This window comes from Piliocolobus tephrosceles, chromosome 16 (assembly GCF_002776525.5).
Source record: "Piliocolobus tephrosceles isolate RC106 chromosome 16, ASM277652v3, whole genome shotgun sequence".
NCBI classification, from domain to species: Eukaryota; Metazoa; Chordata; class Mammalia; order Primates; family Cercopithecidae; genus Piliocolobus; species Piliocolobus tephrosceles.
Genome location: NC_045449.1, coordinates 73,364,337 through 73,387,103, shown reverse-complemented (window position 1 = coordinate 73,387,103; position 22,767 = coordinate 73,364,337). Strand labels below are relative to the sequence as shown.

The 22,767-nt window shown below is 56.1% G+C and overlaps 1 protein-coding gene across 2 annotated transcripts in view; it reads left to right on the top strand.

The window, feature by feature from the left end:
• The first annotated feature begins 533 nt into the window (after positions 1-533).
• The window catches only part of RBFOX3 (RNA binding fox-1 homolog 3), a 522,015-nt gene continuing 499,781 nt past the window's right edge, over positions 534-22,767 (top strand). For both annotated transcript variants that reach the window (XM_031934306.1, XM_031934305.1), the window contains exon 1: positions 534-759. The gene's annotated coding sequence lies outside the window, so the exon portion shown is untranslated. The remainder of the gene's footprint in view (positions 760-22,767) is intronic.

Here is a 22,767-nt window from a genome sequence, read left to right as displayed (position 1 = left end):
CCTGGGAAAGAAAAATGGCCCCCAGGGACAAGGAGGCACAAGGGCAGGGGTCCTGTTAAGGGTCACCTGGGCTGGACCGCCCCGAAGATAGCCTTGAGGTGGGGAGGGGCAGCGGGCTTGGGACTGCCCTTGAAGGGACCAGGGCAGCCCTGGGTTCTGGGATCTCCCGTGTGTACCCTACCTCTTCTGTGCCCCTGCCCTGAGGGGTTGGTGCTGAAGGCTGCAGGCTGCTGACCGCCTAAGCCCACCCGGTCTTGGCTCTCCCCGCTCTGCCGCCCTCCCCGGCCGCGCGACCGCCCGAGCCCCCTCCCTTGCCGCGCGCTACGCGCTCCGCCTGAGCTGCCGCCGCCGCCGCCGCCGCCGCCGCCGCGTGCTCCTGCTGCCGCCTCGCTCCAGCCGAGCGAGCCAGAGGAACGAGAGAGAGAGGGAGAGAGAGAGAGAGAGAGAGAGAGAGAGAGAGAGAGAGAGAGAGAGACAGAGAGAGAGAGGAGGCGGCGGCGAGGGAAGAGCGAGCGCGGGGCTGCTCCGAAGCCAGCAGAACCTCCTCGGACAGCGGCCCCAGCCGGGCCCCAGCAGCTCGCGTGGTCGGAGGAGAAGCAGCTGCCACCGCTGCCGCGCGAGCCCGGCCTCGCGCACCCCTTGCCGCCGGCTGGCCGGTGCCTGTGCGGCTCCGGGACGCCGCTGCCCGCTCGGCGGCCGGGATGCAGCCGGGGCATGGCCGCCGGCCCCCAGTCACCTGCCGCGGGGAGCGCTGAGCCCGTGAGTAGCCCGGCCCTCGTCGCCCGCCTCGCCCTGCGGCGGTCATTCCCATCTGGTTGAGCTGGGGGAGGAGGGGATGGCCGGGAAGGGGCGCATGGGACCCCGCAGTGGGAGGCGGGCTGCGGAGCGCAGCCCGAGCTGACCCGAGGGCGCGTGGGGTGGGGTGGCGCTCTTGGGGTCAGGGGTCCCTGCGCGGGGTCGGGGTCCCTGGGTCCCTCCGGGGCTGGGGTCGGTACGCTCTGTCCGGCCGTGGGCCAGAGGGGAGATTTTGTGAATGGGAAGGCCTGGGGGTCGGGCTCCATGGAGACGCCGGGGAGTCCCGCGCGCTGCGTGGCGGTGGCAGTGGCGGTGGCGGTGGTGGTGGCGGTGGCGGCGGCGGCGGCGGCACAATGCCCGGCGCGGGGAACTCCCCGGCGGGGGGAGGCAGAGGCGCGCGGAGATCCCGGCCCCGCGGGGCGCGTCCGGGGAGGCAGCCGGAGCCCGCGCGGGTGAGAGAGGGGCTGGCGACCCGGCGGTGGTGCAACGTGCGTCTGTTGCGGCACCCAGGCCCGGAGAGAGCCCTGCCGGGGTCCTCTGAAAGGAGGATCGCTGAGAGGTTGATGACCCAAAGGAGTTATGGGGAGGAAGGGGCTGCCACAGCTCCCCAAATAGGAGCGGGGCCCGCAGCACGGCGGTGTGCGCGGGGGCTGAGCGGCGAGGGGCGAGCCGCGCGCAGGGCCCTACAAGGGGCGGGCTGGGGGCGCTCCGGGCCGAGTCCCCGAGCGCGTTAGGGAGGCTCGAGCGGGAGCAGAGGCTGCCTCTCCTAAGCCTTGCCTGCCCCCAGGGGCTAGAGCAGCGCGGCCGGGCTGGGGAAGCCGGGCACGCCCCTGGCCCAAACTTTCTGCCCCAGTGGCCCCGGGCGGTGGTGGGGCTCGCCCCAGGAGTCTGGGGCTCACACCCTCGGGAAGGTGGTCTCCTGTGGCGTCTCGGGGTGGCGCGAGGCCGGTAGTCATTTTGATGCTGCGGGTCGCAGCCTCCGTTCCCCAAACGCGGAGCCTCCCCTGGCGCGCAGCCCTGCGGTGTTGGTGCGGGGACCGAGACGCGGCGCCCAGCGTGGAGGGGCATTGGGAGCCTGTCGGGTCCCCAAGCGGCCCTGGGATCACTGGTCTCACGTGGGGTGGGGTGGGATGTTCCCGGAGTCCACTGGCGGGGGCGGGGGCCCAGCGAGGTGGGGAGAAACTCCTGGATGCCAGAGCTGCCTCCCCGTCCCCTTTGCGTTCCAGCTTTGGCGAGGGACCTGATTTATTTAATGATCACTTTTAAAAAGGACTCCAGTGGAGCCGCTAGTCCCGACGCGCGAGACACCCCGCGGTGGAGGCTAAGGACAGAGACCCAAGGGATCCATCCCTGGGTTTAGGTCCCCCTTCCCGCCCCAGCGAGGTGAAGTCGCTTCTCGGGCGCTCCTGGTCGCTAATTTCCTGCTGAAAACGCAGGCTGGACTCGGGGACACTTCGGGTACGCACCCGGGCGCCCCGGGCACTTAGCGTGGAGCAGGTAGGAGGCTAATGGAGTGGGGTCGCCCGTAATGAGGTCTTTCAGCCGGAAGCCGGCTTCGGTTTTACTGGTCTGCAAAAAATAATGAAAAAAAAAAAAAGTATAAACATTGCGCCAGAACCTGCTCATTAAGTGTGCATCGCGGATTCGGGGCGGATGTCTTAATTAGGCTGCGTTGTTCACGGGGATATTACACTAATTAAAACCAGACCCTCCAGGTGAGCGAAAATTGTGAAGGGATAGAGGGAGAAAAGTTGTCGAGAATGCGCTGCCTGATGAAAGCCGAGTATGGGCCTCTTTGGGGGGCGCCCCAGGTCACTGAGCGCCAGCGGCATGGCGGGGGCGGTGGAGGGGAGCCTTCTTAGAACCATCCCGGCTTGCCTTCCTTCTCCGCCTCCTGCGGGCGAGGAGCTCCCTTTGGCCGAGGACCGAGGCTGGTCCCCCCGCCCCTCCCCCAGGACTGGAGGCCTTCCTGCGTGGGCGCCTCGCTCACCGCACACTCCTGGAAGCAACGCTTAACCCCTCATTTCCTGGCTGACAGCTTCTGGGAGGGCAAGGCTGTCCCCAGGAGGGCGGCAGAGTGGGTGACGTGGGAACCCCTGAAGGGGTTAAGGAGCAGAAGCACGGTTGAAGGGATGCACCCAAGCCGAGACAGCCTGGGCCTGGCGAGTTGGCTGCGTGCGTGCAGCAGGGGTTGCCACTGGTGCTGGGCTGTTTGTTGCATGGCTGGGGTTTTCTGGCGTGAGTTGTCCATTTCTAGCAGCTGTCTACTCCCCTCCCCCAAAGGAAAAAGGGAACCTGAACGATTGCTTTGATCCACCTTCCTCAGGTGCCTGGGGCCTAGAGAGACCGGTGCCCACCCCGGGGACCTCGGGTCGCCTCGGGTTGCCACGAGGAGCCAGGAGTGCAGTGAAGTCCCTAGGCTCCGCCCCTCACTCGGATGGGCCTTTGCTGCAAACGCTCCTCATCCAGTGGCCTCGGTCGGGAGCCACAGCGGGGCTGGGAGTATTGACTGCCCTTCGACAGGGACTAGAGGCCGAGCTGGAGGGGAGGTGGCGGCATGGGCGGCCCCTGCCTCAGTGGCTCAGCCGGCACTTAGCGGGCGCCAGCACCAAGGACAGGGCCGAGGCCTCCACAACTTGCCCTCCTCATCCTCCCTCCTCTCCACGGTCCCAGGGCCGCTGGAGGCGCTGCGGGCACCGGCCCTCAGGCTGCTGAGGATATGGGGAGGGCTCCCGAGGCTCATTCAAGAGCCAGAAAAGCCCACGGCCTGCGAAGAGGTAATTACAGCAAGGAGGCCTCCTGGGTACCATTCCAGAGTGGGCCTTCTGTCCTGTGCCTGTCACTTACTCAACTTGGAGCGTGGCTGATGGCGCATCGGTGAAATGGAAAGATTATCAGGCTCTTTGGTGTCTGGGGATGAACTAAGCACGGTAGTGGCCAGAGAAAATGCCATCTTCCCTGGCTGGTTCAGCCCTGCTGCCTCTCCCCTGCAGCATTCTTTGACACCTCTCTCCCAGCCACATTCAGCTCTGGCCTAAGGAGCCTTCACACGAATGTGTGGCAGTTGGAGGTGCCTTGCTGCTGAGGGCGGGGGCCCTGCTTGGTTTATCTGCCCCCTCCCCCGTATATGCAGATGGTGGTCTGACCCATGGCGCCTGTGCCATTGGGAAGAAGGAATGCGTAAGTCGTGCTCCTCTCCCACCCAGAAGTGCCAGAGTGGCGGTGGGGGGGACGCAGTACAGAGAGGAAAACATGTCAGTGGGCCACAGCCACAGTGCTGAATGCGAAACTGCAACATTATTTTTCAGCCCTTGCAGGGTGGGGCTTCCCTCCTCCAGCCCAGCCCAGCCCAGCCCAGAGCCTGCAAGGTTTGGTCGGTTGTCTCCCTGTGTTTATTTATTTCCACACTCCTGCTTGATACTCTGTTATAAAGACAAATGGAACCTGACACGCAGCTGACATTTGGTGAGGAATTTTTTATTCTTAAACAAGTGAAGGAGGAAAAGCCATCTTGAAACTTTCTCCCCCTTCAACAGAGACCCGTTCCTCGGGAACCTACCATCCCCTAAATCCCTGCCTGCCACCGGCCCCTGCTCCTGGCACAAGGCACCGGCTTCATAAACACATCCCGTTTGCACCTCCACCCTTGGATAAGCTGCAGCGTCTCTCCACGCTCTTTCATAAAGCAGCACGGCATTTTCACAGGCTCATGAAACATTCAGGCAGCCTCAACATCTTACTTTCTGCTGGCTCTCTGAAGTAGGCTGCTCTTTGAGCCATCCCTGTCCTCTCTAACATCCTGGGTCTATCTCCCTCACTCCCTGTCCGTCTGTCTCCTCCTCTCCCCCACTCTTTTTTTCTCCTGTGCTTTCTGAGTGGTGCAGATGCGTACTGTGTGATTTTCTCCTTGCATAACTTGTGAGGGTTGAGAATGGCTCTTGGTTAATGGTTGCATGGTGAGCATGCAAGGAGCATTGCATACATACATATGCTGTGCATACACAGCAGGGCCTGTTCTGGGTTGAGGACGCACAGACAGACGAGTCGCCTCCCTTCAAGAAATACCACGTGACACAGACTGATTTGGTGTATAAAATATAGACATTTTTAAGTGCAATGCACTTAGTAAATTAGTTTGCTATCACAGTTTCTCCAACACATAAACTGACACCAAAACACGCCTTAGAGGGAGACTGGAATAATAAAGAGTATAAAGTCTGTTACTTTATTTGTAGCTTGGGGCAAGCTCACAGTCTATCAGTTGCATTTTGAAAAGTGTGGTCAGGTTCTAGGTGGAAGGAGCCGTTCTGGATGCATCTTGCTTGGGTGCCACATGAATCACCTTCTTGGCCTGGGAAAGGACCGTCCATCATCTTTAATTTAGGGACTTAGGGATGTGCTCCACTGTGTGATAGGACTCGTATGGAAATTACAATTGCTAAGTGGACAAGCATGTTTTCTCCCAAAGCAAAGGCCAACTCACGGGTGCAGGGAGCTTGGTGTCATCAGGCCTCTGATCCTGGCCCTTACCTGTAAGACACATGGGGGCCTTGACTGTTCTGGCCAGGCATCCTTCTGGTTTCTTCCTGGTCTCTAGACAGACCAGCAGCTGGAGATGGTCTCCTTGCCCCTCCTCTCTCTCCTCACTGCTGCCGCCTCTGCCAACTCTCTGCACTCGAAACATTGACAAGACAATGGTACTGAAGGCTCTGCAGTCAGGGGAAAGGGGGCAGAAGAACAAGAGATGGGGTGGTCTCCTCTATGGGGAGTGTTCCCCTTGTGGGTAGAGTGAGCTGCGGCTTGGGGAGGCTTTTTAGAAGTGAAAATCAGTCTTCCCTTGGATCCGTCTCCACTCCTTCCGTGTAGGTCGGGGCCAGGTCCCGCGGGTTCCACCTGAGAGGTGCGTTGTAACTTGCTGGTGTCAACTTGAGTTGGGGGTCCTCAGCCTCCGTGGTTTCCTCTTAGGACCAAGAGTCAAGCACTTGGTATTGCAAGTTTTCTTTTAAGGTTTAATTATTTGTGCTCAGAACATATTCCCAGCAGAAAAAAGAAAGAGGGAGAATATATATATTTTTAGAAGGAGTTTACTTGCTTATTGCTTTGGTTAGCGGCTGTGCTGAGAGCTTTCTCCCAAGATTCCAGAAGAACAGAGGCCTACGCGGAGCAATTGCACTGTACCTGGCCATCTCCCTCCTGGACCCACCATTGGTCATCAGCTCCGTATGCACAGGTCTCTGCTTGGCTGGCTGCTCCATACTTGGGAAGGTGAGCTCACCCTTTCCTTGAGTGCTGGGCTGTGAGTGGAAGCCAGCTGGTGAGGAAGGTGGCCACGTATGTCTGTTTTAGCCCTTTTAGAAAATAATCCCATTTGCAGGTGAGGAAACTGCCTGAGCATAGAAAGCTGCCACCAGCCACAGCCCCTGAACAGTTTCAAGTCCTTGTTTGGGGGCCCGGTTGAGATCATAACATGTATCTTTTGTACTAGAGAGGAGAATCCTGTGTGCTTTTATATCTCTAAGGCCTCTTGTCTTGCTTCAAAAATTCTCCCTCCATCAAAACAAACAAACAAAAGTAACACGGACCTCCAGATCAGATTCTGTTCTGCAGGGCCACCAATACTGTAGTGGAGGCAGTGTACCAGGCAAACCAAGGGCACATTCAGAGTTCTGCCCGTGAGCAGCCCGAACACCACGCACTGCAGTCCTTCTCACCCACGTCTCCTTGTCTGTGACACCAGATGCGACCCAGGGATGAAGATGGCAGGAACAGTGGCCCCCAGAGTCCAGGTGCTTCTCCTGCTCTTGCTCTCATCCTGCAGTTCGCATCCTTGGACACCAAGCAAATGCCCATTCCTGGGCCAGGCTCGTGTCTCCGAATTGTTTGCTTTTAGGCAATGGTCATGAGAACGTGGAAGAGCAGGCTATCCTCAGCAATGAGATTTTTAATGGAAAAATGGGAACCTCCTTTGGAGCCAAAGGACATAGGGTTTCCTTGTATTAGGAAGGTCCACAACTTGGAGAAAGATTTAAAGCAGTACAAGCACCCTGGTGCCTTTAGAAATCATTTCTCACTAAACTTTCATAGCTCCAAACTCTTACTCAATGCAAATTTGAGGTTTCTCTCCTGGATTACATCAAAAACAACTCCTATTTTTTCTGGAACTTTTGAGGGCTGGGGGCTGGCTAAAGCTCCAGGGTCTGTTCCTAAGAGCTTCTGGGCACCTTGGAATCAAGCACCTGATGGATGGTGACCTCTTCTTCCCCATGCCAGCCCACCCCACCCCACTTTTGAAAAAGCAATGGCAAGAAGGGCTTTTTAGCTTTTTGTTTTCAGCAGCGAGGTATGAGGATGACTTTCTAATGCATCACATGGGAGAGCCACATACCCCAGTATGTCCCGACGTTACCTGTCACCTTGAGATCCGCGTAAACAAAGGAAACCCAGAGTATGCTTTAAACTGGGTCCATGCATAGGCTCCTGATGGGCTCTGCAAAGCCTACTGACCTGCTCTTGACACCTGCCCTTCACCCTGGAGGTGTGGCTGAGTCTTCACCTGGTTAGTTTCCTTATTCATGGGAGGTTCTGAGGTTGTACATCTTGGCAACTCCCCACTCCCATCAGCTCATTCTTGTAAGACTCACCCTTTGCCCCCAGGGCACACACAGTTACAAGCACATTGAAATGGAAGTGACTTCTGAGCAAGGCAGTATGTCAGTGACCTTTCCTGAGACCTTAAAGCCCGTCAGGGCTGGCCGCACAACCTGTGGGTGTGGTGAGTGGATTAGGCCTGCCCCTGCTGGCTGGTGTGAGGGTTCTGTGCAGGGACAGCCTGAGGCCAGAGCTGACTTCTGATGGTGGCAGGGTTGCCTGCAGCATACCGCTGGGGAGGGCGTGCACCCTTCCCAGCCTTGTCACCCAGGGCAGGCTCTGGAACCTCAGTTTAGCCAGCTGAGAAGCAGGGACTGCTGCGTGGATCAGGGGATCTATGTAAAGCCGCTGACATCGTAAATGGGACCCTTCCCTGGGGCTATCCACCTGGTCGAGAGAAGAGCACGTTGCTAGGGTTAGGAAGGGTCAGGGTTAAGGAATGGATTCCGAACTCTTTCCTGTGGGTAAAATTATGATGCTGCTTTAAAAGAGCTCCTGATAAACTTGCAGATGCAAGGATGGAAACAACCTTAGCATGTCTCTATAGAGACGGTGGGGTCTGAGGAGACCCCTCACTCCCTCGGGCCTGGAAGGGCTCCCTGGAGCAGCCCCCAGCAGCTCATGTCCTTAGGAACACCCTGAAGCCAGGCAGAAGGAAGTGAGATCCTGTCTGTCAGGCCGTGGACTAGGTTGTTACCCTGGTCAGGCCATCCAGGGGGCAACAGGGCTCCTGCCTGTGCTGTGTCCCCGCAATGGGCCCACTGTGCTCTCCCTATGCCTCCACTGCCAGTGGGGTGTCAAGAGTACCACAGGGAGGCCGGGGCAGGGTGGGTCACACCTGTAATCCCAGCACTTTGGGAGGCCAAGGCAGGGAATCACCTGAGGTCAGGAGCTCAAGATCAGTCTAGTCAACATGGTGAAATCCCGTCTATATTAAGAGTACAAAACATTAGTTGGGTATGATGGTGCACACCTATAATGCCAGCTACTCAGGAGGCTGAGGCAGGAGAATCACTTGAACCTGGGAGGTGGTTCTCCTTGGCTGGAGAGGAGTGTGAGCCAAGATCACACCACTGCACTCCAGTCTGGGCAGCAGAGCAAGACTCCATCTCAAAAAAAAAAAAAAAAAAAAAAAAAGAAGGAAAGAAAAAGAGTACCACAAAGAGAGAGGGGCACTGCAGCAGGTCCTCTTGCTTTTGCAAAGGGAGTGGCATTGGATCGTCAGGAACGAGGCTCCAAACCATGCCAGTTGAATTTCCCATGAGGGACAGGAAAAGAAGGAAGATCATGGCCTCCCTCCCCCAGCCCTTCCCAGGCTCCTTTGAGCCTACGGTTTGCAGCCACATCGCTTACCGTGCAGGCTGAGGGATTCCAGCCCACCCCTGCCTTCCGTGTGGATATGTTTTTGGATCTCAGGTCTCAATGCATGAAAAATCGAAGCACAGCTTTGCAAAGCCCATTAGAAAAAAAAACAAAGTGTGTGCTTTTATTCTTTCTGGAATATTGCCTACCATTGATGTGATGCCATTAGGCACAGCTGGGGGCCCCACGGCAGGGACAGGTGAAGTGGAACCAGAGACCCAAGGGGCTGCTTCCACAGGCTCCTTGTAGACCTGGGACGGGGCATGTGGTTCACTGGTGTCCCTGGCTGCGTGCCCCCAGCTGCTGGGGAGGAGACCAACAGGGGTTGATTGTGTTCCTCTCAGGGGTGCTATCCAAGGGTACATTATTCAAGTATTTTGGAATCTTGGCAGAAAAGAGAATAAATTTAAGGTGAGAATTACTGTTGTCAGTGGCGTAACATTATAATCAACACTCCCAGACAGCCAATGCTGTGTTGAGCTTTATCGTCCAGAAGTCTGTTTGATACCTTGACAGCTGGGAACCTTTAGCTGATGGTCAAAGGGTGGGAGGGAGGGCAGGTGGACGATGGCCTGTGTTTGATGGGGGAGCCTGTTACCCTTTTCCTCACTTTTTTTTTTTTTTTTTTTGAGACGGAGTCTCGCTCTGTCGCCCAGGCTGGAGTGCAGTGGCACAATCTCGGCTCACTGCAAGCTCCGCCTCCTGGGTTCAGGCCATTCTCCTGCCTCAGCCTCCCGAGTAGCTGGGACTACAGGCACCCGCCACCGCGCCTGGCTAATTTTTTTTGTATTTTTTTGGTAGAGATGGGGTTTCACCGTGGTCTCGATCTCCTGACCTTGTGATCCGCCCGCCTCGGCCTCCCAAAGTGCTGGGATTACAGGCGTGAGCCACTGCGCCCGGCCCCTTTTCCTCACTGTTAAAGCCTTGTGATGGTGTCTGGGACAACTTTACGGGATGATTAAAGGCCATCTTCCAGCGGGTACATTTTTCTTTCTCACCGGCAGATCTCATCCTAGGACAGTTGAGAACGATACACCTAGAATCTGCATGCTTTTAACTCTAACAGCATCCTTGGGCCATGGACGGGGGGCTTTCTGCAGATCTGCCCTTTGTGTTTGAATATACACCTGCCTGTGTGTGCGCGTTGGCAGCGTTGCCGTAACCAGCATTCATTTTCCTGACTTGCCCAGGCTGCAGCATGCAAGATGAGTGTTGCATGTGTACCTCCCCGCCTCTTAGACTTTTAAAATAGAGCCATCTCTCCAGAACAGACGGGCACAACTAAGACAGGTCACTGGTAACAGTATCAGTATCTACATGCTAAAGACACAGCCCGCCCCCTTCCCACGGGGCTCTTTCCTTGGTACAAGTCACCCAGGAGACTGACTTTGGGAGAATTAATTTCTCCCTCTTCCGGGTATCTTTTGCTCAAAACCTAAGAAGAAAACTCACAAGACCAGACTAGGAAAATTTCAGCCCCCAAGGATAATTTTTCAGAAAGTAATGAGCACCAGAAAATGAGGGCTATAAAGGAAGTCTTTAGGTAATAATTGTAACTATAATGTTCATGACTTTGAAGTGCATTAATATATACTAAAATTACAGAAAATATTAAGTCTGCTGCAGGGGAAGGGGTGTGCTTACGAGCTTGTGGCTAAACCTCCTGGACCAGCTCGGTTCTCTGGGCCACAGCTGGGGCTATGTGGCCCCTGGCCCGTCCCTGCCCTCACAGAGACACCCGCCCTAAGAGAGGATCCTGTGCCCCTAGCTGGGGCCCAGTTGCAGACACCATGAAGGCTGGATGGAGAAGCAGTATCCCCCGCAGCGGGCTCCTTTTGGGGCTGTGACGTTTTATAGCCTGGCAAGGGAATGCCAAGACTCCCTGAGAGCCTGGCTCACTTTACCAGGGTCCTGCTGCTTGAGAGCAGGAGTCTGAGAGGCGAGGTGCGTAGATGCCCCAGACGTGGCCCCTGGAGGCTGCAGTCGGGCTGAGGCATTCATTCCTCCGCAGCGGCCCCGGGGTGGGGGAGCAGCCGGGGCATGGCTGTGGCGGCCGCATGCTTTCTCCTGCTGCCTGGCTCTCTCTGTTCCCCTCCTGACCCCTGAGCCTCTGCCTCTCCTGCATTTCCCTTCCTCACTCCCCTCCTTCACCTTCAGAGCTAGCGGACTTCTCCAGGCGCACGTAGGCGAGGGGCTGGCAATTGGAGGTCAAGCAGGCTGAGCTTGGAGCAGCGGGAGGAAAGATTTACAGTCCTTCCTGCCCGGCTTGATGGACAATTAAAGCCGCGCACGGTTGGAGGAGAGCAGTGTCGTGAAGAGTCAGGATGGTCAGAATAAATCAGTCACCTCCACTTAGACGGCTGAGCTAGACTGCTTCCCCTGGGGTGTGGATTTGAAGGTTCTGGAATGGGCTGTTTAAAGGTTTGGCATACTCTGAGCTCCATCAGAGTCAGAGCCTGAAGACCCTGGGGGTCTCCTCACAAATGGGGCATGTGCTGTAGGGAATTAAGGGAAAATTCTGGATAATGTGTTTAGAGGGCATTTTGTCTCCAGGATACCTGGCATCTGCAAGAGTCTCAAACCTGAATGTTTGGGAGTCAGGACAGTGGACCCCCACCTGCAAGCAGAGCGTGTGCACACATGTGCTTGTGTATGCTTGTGTGCATGTATGTGTGCACAGGTGTGTGCATATTAGTGCACACATGTGCACATGTGTAGATTGTACATGCATGTGCCTGTGTGTAGAGTGTGCACACAGGCATGCATGTGCATCCTGTACGTGTCCATGTGCGTGCATGTATGTGCACATGCACAAGTGTGTTTCTGCGTTTGTATGTGTACCCACGTGTACCTGTGTGCATGCATGAGCATATGTGTGCCGTACATGTGTGAGCACATGTGTGTGTCGTGTGTGGGTACTAGTGCTTGCCTCTTGGACATCGCAGGCTCCACTTGTGTCTTTAAACACACACACCCCTCTGCAAGGCTGCCGGGAGCTGGGTTTCTGAGCATCCGCCAAGCCCTGCGGCCATCCTTCTTCATTTGTTCTGTGTGTTATTTCAGTACCTTGAAGACTCTGGCAATTTCCTCAAGGAAACTTTGTCTTTGTGGAAATGAGATGCCAGCACTCCTCGGCCCTCCCACTGGCTAATTGATGATATGATCCCGCGTGGGAGACTTGCCATTCCTGGAAATGCTCTTTATTTCGTGGGCCCCCCCGCCCCCTGCCCGCCATCGTCTGATTTCTACGAGCTGCTGCACGTGAGGTGCAGAGCCGGGCGTTTGCTGTGACTCAGCCCATGTGCCAGGCCTTTCATTAACTTGGATACTACAATTATGTGTGCCAAGAGACTGCGAGGGCCATTTAGGATTTTTCTCCCTTTAAGAAAATATTCCTTTTTCCCCAGCCAGGTAGCCCAGTCCTTTGCCTCTGCAGCTGTGGCCCAAGCCGTGTGCTGGCCCCAAGCGCTTCTCAGCTCTCCTGGCACCGACCTGCAACAAACTCTTGTTGGGGGGCTGGGGCTCTGCCATGGTTCTGTTGGAGGTGCGCAGCAGGTGGTCAAGGCAGCCTGCCCTTGGGAGCCACAGGATGTGGCCTGCTGTGGCGGCTTCACGGCCACGGCATGAATAGCAGCATGTGTGCTTTTGTGCCTGTGTGAGCACACACACACCCCATCGGCACACGCAAGGATGACCTTTGGCACAGAACACCTGCTGCTGTGGCCTGCACAGAGAAGGGCTGACCCCAGGACAGTGGCTCCCATTCGCCTCCATCAAGGCCAGCTGGACCCTTCATGGGGCCCTGGGAATTTCCGAGTGTGGGCCATGGGGTCGTGTCATGTGGGGATGGAGTTGCACTGGTCTCCTGCACACACGCACACTGGCCAGCATATTTGTATGCTCGCAGGGGTAGCCTGACCCTCTTCCTCCACTTAGGAGATGCATGCGTGGAAACTTGCCCCTGTGGGTGTCTTGGGATGAATATTTGGGATCCTGGGGGGTCTGGATTGCAGAGTAACTGGGTACTGTAAGAGTTCCTCTAAATGTCGGGTCTCTTGGGGAGGGGGAGGCATGCAGCACTTCTGTGAGTGGGTGGAAGGTTGAGGAGGGGCCACCCTGGCTCCAGGTCACCCCACGGGGAGCAACCTGATCTGAGGACAGACCTGTCCGGGACTCTGTGGGACTGAGATGAGACACCTGCTTCCCCCTTCAAAGGTCATGAGATTCTGGGGGCACAGGCTGCCTTCCATATGGTACCCACAAAGCTCATTAAAAGCACCATTCAGAGGCCTTATCTCCAAAAGGAAGGCAAGAGTCCAACCCACCTAAGCACCAAATAACAACTCAACAACTCAAAAACTTATTTTTTTAAACTTCATTGAGTTGCCATGGTTACTTGCACGGTCCTTGCGTCTCTGTTCCTCTACGTGGAGCTGCTTGGAGGAGGAATTAAAACCTCTAGGGTTCACCCCTTGGAAGGGCCTGTTTGTGCTCCTGTGTGGAGGAAAAGAGCTGGAGAAGGTAGGGATCTTCCAGGACCATGGGATGTGATTTTCCAACATTGCACTTCTGAGATGCTGGAGACAGAATTTGTCTCCCACGCTAAAATAATTATAGCCAGGAGAACAGAGAATACATCATTCTAAGTTAAGGTCCTTAACAACGAGGAGGGTGTGTGCGCGTGTGCATGTGTGTGAGTGTGTGCGCATGTGCATGTGTGTGTGTACGTGTGTGCATGTGCATATGTATGTGTGTGCATGAGCATGTGTGCGTGTGCATGTGTGTGTGTGTGCATGTGTGTGTGTGCATGGTCATCTCTGCATTGCCACCAACTTCCTCCTGGAGTGCTCTTTTGTACTGGCCACATGTGTAAAGGCAGTGGCAGCTGAGGCGCCTGCATCTGTTGGCCAGCCTCCAGCAGGCAGTGCTTCCTGCTCCTGTGGCTTGTGCCCAGGCAATGCTATTGGAGGGCAGATATCTGCAGGGGGATTTTGGGGAGAATTGCTAGTGAGGGATGGGAAAGAGGCTGGGTCAAGGAGGAATAAAGAAGCCAAGACTCCTTCCGACCAGGCTCCTCTCTGCTCTTCAGAATGTGGGGTTCCATCCTCCTACCTGCCATGGCTCCATGGGGAGTCCCAGGGCCCAGATGGGGCCCATGCAGCCCAAAAATTAGCTGCAAAGAGGAGAGTCCGTGCTGTGGGCCAGCTGTTGGCCCTAAATGCCCCCTGCCTGGGGTCTGATTGTTTCTCCCCCATGGGATGGACAGAGTGGCAGGTCATTTCCACTTTGGGGGCCCTGCAGCCCCAGTGGCTCTTGGGGGTGTCTGCTCCCTGCTGTCCTCCCTCTCTCCTGGGAAGGCAGGAGCCAACCCCTGCCTATAGGGGGCACTTAGTAGGTGACTGTGGATGCAGAGGTTGAAATCAGGTGGTACCTTCTAAGTGTTGGGCTGTAGTGACAGGTGACGAGGGCCTTCCCAGACCCTTCTTGTCCCAAGTGGTCTCAACCTTTCCCTCTGTTTTCCGCCTCACTAGACCATCCTTTCCTCCTGTCAGGCAGGGTGAACTGCTCCCCAGCGCTGGTGCTGGGCCACAGGGCCACACACAGGACGATGGCAGAGGGCTCATTCTTGGCCAGGGCTCTTGTTTTCCCTTGTACCCCCTCTTTCTGCCAGGGGGCGGGCAGAAAGCCCTTCTATAAGTCTGTAGGAGGACTGTGTCTGTCTTGCCATCTTACCCGGCCAGCCCTCTCTCATTCCCAATGCAAACCGGAGTCCCTGGAGCACAGCTGGGCTGGCAAGACCAGATTCCCCAATTTGAGGCCAGTCTTGCTTTTCCATGGCCGGGATATTTTAGCAGCAAGACAGGAGGTGATCTCAGGCTCCTGCATTGCCTTTTTGGCAAACTCATGAGCTCGCAGTGTGAGGACAGGTGCTTTCTCCAGGAAGCATTTGGGGTGAATGTCTGCGGCAGCCAGGGGGGTCTCCCTCATGAAGTCCTTTCTTATGTGTGGCCAGCAGGAGGGAGGCCGAGGCCAGGGGTGACCCCAGCATTTCTCTTGCAGGGTTCTAGGAGTGGCTTGGCTCATTAAGTAGATGGTGAAGGCCGATGGGAAGGTTTGGATCCTTCTATCAACACGGGACATAGCGAAGCCATAGGTTATCACTGGGTGTATCTAAGGCGGTGAGCAAGTGGGACGTACTGACGTAGACAGGCACGCAGAGGACATGAGAAGCATCCACAAAGCCTTCCTCTGGGCCTGAAGTCAGCACCTGCTTTCCATAGCACTTTCTGGGAGCTGTAATCAGCACTGAGAAGGAAGAGCAAAAAATCACAGATCCTGGTGGGCGTCTGCAGCTCCGTCTCCCGTATTGGGCTGTAAGTGCTTTGTGGGCAGGGGCTGCAGCTGATCCATGTCTCCCCAGAGCACCTAGCATGGCTCTCTGCTCATAGTCCGTTCTCAGTCAACATTTGTTGAATTCTGACAGCTGGCTGGGGGGCAGGGGTCTTTGTGCCTCATTAGCTCTGTGGCCTGGCTGTGCCCACAGTGGGTGGCCCTGGTGGGTTTCCGTGCCTTGGTTATTTCTGTCTCTAGAGGCTCCACTGAGAAGGGGTAGGAGGGTGTGCTGGAGGCCCTGGTCCACCCCTGGCTGGTGCTAGGCACACTCTCTCCCTGCTAATCAGAGAGCCCCAGGGCCTCGGGGCAGAGGGCTGTCAGAGGGACAAGGACCCCGGTGATCTGTAGGAAAGTCACTGTGGTTTCTGGCCCAGAGAGGAAATGGGCCCTGGTTCTGCCCTGCGGGTTCAGTGGGGCTGTGCATCAGCCCCAGGAGCTTCCTCCCCTCCTTCCCTGGAAGTGAACCTTGGAGCTTGTGCAATTGTTTCCCAGAACCAGAGTCAGCCGCCAAATAGAGCAGACTGCCTCCGAAGGGGGGTCTCAGATGTCTCTTTGAGCCACCCCTCTTTCCTGGGCTTGGAGTGAGGAGTAGATGAGAGGGAGGGAAAAGTACCAGGGAGGTTCTGGATTGCTCTAGAAGATGCCAGATAATTCTGGAAGATATCCTGAGACTCCTCCAGATGTGTGACCCTGGGGCCAGCTGCATCCTTTGGAGCGTAATGTACCCCATCCACAGGGGAGTACACTCGTGATTATTGATGCTAATGGAAAACAGAAGTGGAATGGATAATTCAAGATGGCAGATGAATCAATATTATTTATATTTAGCCTGTGAATGCGCTGCATATTTCTCCGCTGGCAGATTGGGCTTCACAATTATGTTTTGCAGAATCCAAGAATTTGCTGCCCACGGGCCAAGGGCTGCCACCTTGCTCTTCCTCTAGGAGGGTTTTTGGAAAGCATAGGAGCCCCTCGTGACTTGGCGGCCGGCTTAGAGGGAGGCGCCAGGTCCGTCCTCCCCTCTGCGCGGCTGGCATGCCACTTCCCACAGGTCTCCCCGCTGCTAACACACTCCCTGCAGCAGGGGATTGGTTAAAAGCGTTAAAGAGAGAATGGCCTATTCATACACACGGTGGGTTTTAGGCAGCTGCTTTCCACGGATGTGGAAAGAGATCCACAGTCCATTTGAGTGGAAAGGAAAGATGGCAGAGCCGTCAGTGTGATTTGATCCTGAAGCAAGTGGACCTGGTGCACTGTCTTGTCTTCATCTGGTATTCTCAGTGCTTAGCCCAGTGCCTGGCACAAAGCAGGTGCCCAGCGAGCGGTTGCTGACTGAGCATGTTCTTCGCTGGGGCACTGTGGGCCTCAGTGGGGGCATCGGGTTCCTGGTCTGGGGACCCAGGTCTGCTCCCGGGAGCTGCGTGTCTGCGCGCCGGTTTCTTTCTGGTGAGCTTGACCTTGCACCTTGGTGGCCCCGTTATGGTCAGCCTCGGCACACCTGGAAAGTGGCTCCTTTCTCTCAATGCCGATGGCTCTCCAGGCAGGGGTGGGGGCCATTCATCTTGTTACTGCAGGGGTGAGATGGGGAGCGTCATCCCAGGGAGTGGGATCAGCGTCTCCTGGGGGTGTGTCCTGAGGACTCCGTTCTTGGTCAGCACTTGTGCCAAACATGGTCCCGTCTGGTCTCCTCTTTGAGGACCCAGTAAATGCAAACCTTCTGGCCCTCTGTGTGGCACCCACAGGGGATGGAGGATAAGAGGAACCACATGTGAAAACTCAGAGATTGCCAGTGGAGGCTTCTGAGGGTGGCTTCTGGGGTGTGCCGAGGGTGGGGAAGCACTGGGTGGGTGCTTCCTTGCAAGTTCAGAGGTGTCCCTGGAAGGCCTCACAGCTGCCTACACCCCTGGACCCTGGACGCCAGAACCGTAGTGTGGGCGTGGTGCTCTTTGACATCCAAGTTTAAAAAGATGGCCTCTGATTTGTAAGGTGCCTTATGTTAGACATCACATCGATTTACATCTCTATATTTAAAAAATTGGCCCTGCTCACACTGCCCTCAAGGAGGAGTGCTGTTGGGTCCCGCAGTCCCAGGGTCAGGAGCAAGAACCTTGAGGTGCTGGGTTTGTGTGGCTCGAGTCCTCCCTGTGCAGGGGCCGGGCTGCACAGCCGGCTTTAGGCCCAGGTGGCCCTGGAGTGGACAGCTTCTGAAGTCAGCACGTGGGAGGCAGGGCCTGGAGGGGGTTGGCTGGTGGTGTGAACAGGAGCATCTGGGGACAGCAAGCTGTTTCCGTCTCTTTCCTTGCTATGGCCTGGGTGCCTCCAGGTGCCTCCAGAGGGTCAGGGCTATGTCTTCCACTTCTTGTTTGTCCCTGCTGCCCCGCAGAGTGCCATTTCCACAGCTCCATATGTAGAATCTTCCAGAAGAAAGACCTTGTTTCTGGACTAACCCCCTCAGTCTTAAAAGCTTCCAAGGGTTTTAAAGAACATTCCAGCGCTGTCTCAGCCTTTAGTTCTGACACCCTTCTACTTCCGGTGGAGAAGGGGGGTCAGGAGACCACCTCTACCCTCTCTGGCACATAGTAAGTGCTTCATCAATGTTGCGAGAATGCAGGAGGGACTGTTGCTCTGTCCCGGTGAGTCAGACAAAGGCAGGTTCATCTTCCTCACTTGTGTGCTTCCTCTGTATCCCCTTGAACCTAAAAACAGCTATCTCCGGAAGAGGGAGGACAGAGAGTTTGACTGATGGATTCCCCAGGTGCCCCAACCCTTTGGTCCAAGGGCCTCCCCACCCAGCAAGTGCCAGCAGGTTTTGGTTTCTGTCCTGGAGCCCTCTGGTGCCATACTCTCTCAATTTCCTCTCCTGGCCCTTGGGAGCAGGGAGAACAGACGTTGGGCCGCCGCAGATGACCAACTGCCAGAGGCCGGGACCTGAGCTGGTGCCCAGTATGCCCATCGGGTTCTGTTGCTCCCGGACTCCTCGTGTCATTTTCAAAATCAAGACACAAAAAAGAAAACTAACATTTGTAGGAACCACAACCACATCACAAAGTTATCTAAAGTGAGCAGGCCACTCTGGTTCTCAGAAATTAGATTATTTTAGAGTTTCATTGAATTAAGAAAGGAGTCCTCTCTCAGTGTTCCCAGCTCTCTGCCCCTTCCTCTGGTAGCCCCTCTCCACGCCCACCCTCCCGCGGCCCATGAGAGATTTTCTGGCGGTGTCAAGGCAATGTGACCTGGTTCTGTAATAAGGAGGAGGCTTATTAGAATTAAGGCCTAACAGCGTTAAAAAAGCAATCTTTGCAAGATTGAGGCCACAGGGGAATTGTAAATTCTCAGCAAAGACCTCATTTAAGGATTGGAATAAAAACTCGGCATGCATGTACAGGCGTGCACACATGACGCGCCCTCCAGAAACAGACTTAGTTTACAAAAAAAGAGCTGGGAGAAGGAGGAAGGATTGGGAGCTGCCAGAGAAGGGCAGGTGGTGTCCATCCTGGTGGGATGTGGGGTCTCCTGGGGGTGTCTGCCTGCCAAGAGTAGGCTGTGGACACACGTGTTCCTCTCTCATGGGTTTCCTCTGCACCTGCACCCCTCCCTGGAGCAGCTGCCACCCACCTCTGTCCCCTGAGAGTGGCAAGAGCCCAGTGGGGGCTGCCTTCCCTGACCCCCACCTCCGATCACTCATGCTTTTCACCTGGTGGTTGCTGCCACTAAGCAGTCTGTGGTTTGGGGCCTGCCAGGTCAGGAGTACAGGGGGCCACGGGAGCAGGGGTATGGGGTGGTGGGTGTGCCAGGCTCCTTCTGAGCAGGGAGAAGGCGCAGGGGAGCACATGGCTGTGGGATGAAGTCTAAGGTGCTGCTGTCATACAGAACATTTGGGATGTGCCAGGACCGCCTGTACATTTCCCTGTCAAGGGTCCCATGCTGCAGTGCCCAGTCTGAAACAGACAACAGCCTTGGTTTGGGCCTGCCAGGACCACCTTGGGAGTGGCTGTCCCTGGGAGAGTCCTGGCGTCCTGAACCTGCTTGTCCTGGGCTCAGCTCAGTGGGGAGGAGGGAGTGTGTTCACAGAGCAGGTGGGAGTGTGTGAAGGGAACCACTCCCCGCCCAGCCTTCCAGGGACAGGCAGTCCATGGGGTGACCTGGAAGGTCCCCATGGATCCAGCTCCAGTTGCCCACAGGGTGGCCTGTTCAATAACACTGTATAAACACACATACACGTGCACACACTACACACATGCACACATGTCCACACACATGCACTCACCACACATGCACACGTGTGCACATACTACACATTCCACACACATTACACACTGCACACACCATACACACATTTACATATGCATATGTTCACACACCACACACACATTTACATATGCATATGTTCACACACCACACACATACACATGCATGCACACACGGCAATACTCCACACACACCACACACACTTGCACACGTATGTGTGCACATACGACAGTATTCCACACCCTGCAGAAACACAAACACACATGCATGCATGCACACATGACAGTACTCCACACACATCACAATACATACGTGTATGCATGCACACACAATACACCACATCCCACACACACGTGCATGCATGCATGCACACAACACTCCAGCCCTGCACATACCCCCACACACAGTGCATGCATGTGTGCACACACTACAGTACTCCACACTCTGCGTACACACACTGCACATACCACATACATGCACACGTTTACACGTGCCACACTCCACACGTGCACCCCCCTCCACACACCCTCCACACGTGCACCCCCCTCCACACACGTGCACACATAGCTTTTATTCCATCCTCGTCAGGCTCCTGGAGAACCGCACGCCAGCTTCCTGGACTTGCTTTCAAACCAGCAATCTGTGCCCCAACCCTTGCCCCAGGCTCTGTTTTCAGGGGCTCCAAGCAAAGGCGGTGACCCTACAGGGAACACGCTACTGTTTGGGGCTGAAATCCAGAGGGGACAGGAGGCCCAAGAGGAAGGAAAGATGGGGATGGGCTGGGGGCTGGGGGCGGCCGCCACCTTCTCCTGGGACCTTCGCCGCTGTGCCTGGCTTTTATCACTTCAGGCTGTGCCTGGAACACAGTAGGTGCCCAATAAATGTGTACCAAAGAGTCTGGTGTCCTTTGGATGAGCAGAGCCTGGCTCTCCTTTTTGGTGCCAGGATTGGTCCTGGCCATCGTGTGTCTCCTGTCCCCAGGAATTCTAGAGCAGCAGCGTGGCTGTGACAACACTCTGAGTTTCGAGATGAAGGAAGCCCCCGAGATAGCAGGGCTCATTCCAGCAGTGACTTCCGAAGCCTTGGCCCCCGGCGACACCTGTGCCGGGGGGACACATGGCAATGGGTGCCAATCCCCAGGACCACGTGGCCGCCGGGTTCAGGAGGCCTCTCTGGGATCTCCCTCATGTGGGAACCTTTATCCCCCATCCTGGCTCTTCTCCTGGACTCCTTGTTTCTGGAACAGTGAGCGGGCTTGGTAGGAAGGGGCAGCGACAGCTCCCTGCTCCCCGGGGCCCCAGCAGACACGGGAACGTCTCGTCCCTCGGAGGGCTGGAAAGCTGCTCGCAGGCTTCTTTTACACTCCTGAGAGGTTGGATGCTTGGTGAATTCTGAGAAGTTGGCTGCAGTCTCGAGGCCCCTTCTTGGGGTTCACTGAAGATTTCTTTGAGATTTGGGATGGGGTCCTTGTTGGCTGTGTTTGCCATTGTCCTCCCGGGGGCCTTGTGGCGCTGAGAACTCTTGCCCTAGGGCTGAGCTGATGTCCTTGCTTTCTCCTTTTCGTTCTGGTGAGAAAGGCGCCATCTGAATGCCAGGGGGTGGACACGCGGCATCCAGGGAGAAGGCAGGGGAAGAGGTCTGGTCTCCTGCTCCAGTTTCGGTGCCAGGTGGCCAGAACGAGCTTCACTGGTATCCTGGACTGTCCGCCTCCTCTCCTGGAGGAGCCCCAGCTGGGATGTCCTGGGAGGCGGACTTCCCTGTACATCATCTCAGCCCCAGGAGACCCACAGGGAGGGCAATTTACATTTCAGGTCATTAAAAAATAAAAAAGCAACCCAAGGGGGCTGGGAAGGAAATAACAGTCCCAAACTTGGCAACAAATAGGTTGCAATTTTTGGAGGCTTTTTTGTGTGAAGAATGAGTTTCCAGCTCTGCAGGAATATCCATGTGCCTTTTAAACAAAGGGCAATTATGTGCAATCCATCTTGGCTTTTGTGGGCTTCCGAGGAAGGATTCTCGGAGTCTTTGCCTCCATCTAGCCCCTCCCTTTTAAAATGACAGTCATGTGAAAGTTTCCAAATAATCGCTTGTCTTTTACCGTGTGCTATCTTGGCGTGTGTCTGTCCCCTACCAGGGCCTCGTCCCCTGGGGTTCTTATCCTGGGGATAGGACAGATGGAGACAGTAAAGAAGTGTGTGGCCTGGGAGGGGGGATCTGAATGGGGAGGTGGGGAGGCGGTGTTGCGGCAAAGCTAAGGCACATTGGGCAGCACAGGAAGCACCCCCAAATGGGGCATTTGTCTCCCAGGCCCCCATGGCCCCTGCAGTGCCCCCCAGGGAATGCATGGGGGGTGGAGGGCACCTTCCCTGCTGCCTCTTCCTCCTCGTTCCTTTTCTTCTTCTTTTTTAATCTGAGGGTTTCATTTTCCAGAAGCTGTCATTTTATATAAACCTCGCGCTGAGGCACATCCGTTCTCACTGCCAAATCTCCACATCAAACGCTGGTGTCCACCATTGAACTGACAGCCCTCCCCAGCATGCCCGGGCCTTGCCGAGACCTGGAAGGACAGACCCCCTGTGGTGGGACGATGCAGGCCAGACCCACGTGGGGGTGTCAGGGTGCGTGGAGGGTGTCGGGGTGCGTGTGACCCCTCTTCACTGCTGTTCTCCAGAGCTCCTTCCAGGGGGTCCCAGCTCCTCCCTGTGCATTTCTGGTACAACGCCCAGGGCCTCCCGGGGAAGCTCCAGGAGCCTGGGCAGGGAGGGGATTGGGAGGGAAGAGGCCATCCGCTCGGGCTGAATCATGTCCTCCCAAAAAGCCCTGTGGATGTCCTAACCTCTGGGACCTCCGAATGTGACCTTAGAGACAGGGTCTTCTCAGAGGGGGTGGGGGCCCTAATCCAACAGGACTGCTGTCCTTATCGGCAGCGTAAATCAGGGCACAGAGGCACAAACAGGGGAGGGTGATGTGGAGAGACAGGGAGAAGATAGCACTTGGCTGGGCCGAGGCAGCCACAGGCCACCGGCACTCAGGGGAGCACCCAAAGCCAGGAGAGGCCTGGGGTGGATTCTCACTCAGAGCCCCCAAAAGGAGCCCACCTGCCGGAGTCCACACCCTGATTCAGACAGCAGCCTGCCGCAGCGTGAGAGGATCTGTGCTATTGTTTGTGGCCTCCAGTGTGTGGTCCTGTGTTATGGTAGCCCCAGCGCTGATGCCTCCTCTGAGGCATTCCTTAAGTTTCCCGCCCTGAGCACTACTGTGCCCTGAAAGACCTGTCCAGGCTCAGGACGGGGTCTCACTATATGGCCCAGGTCCAGGCTC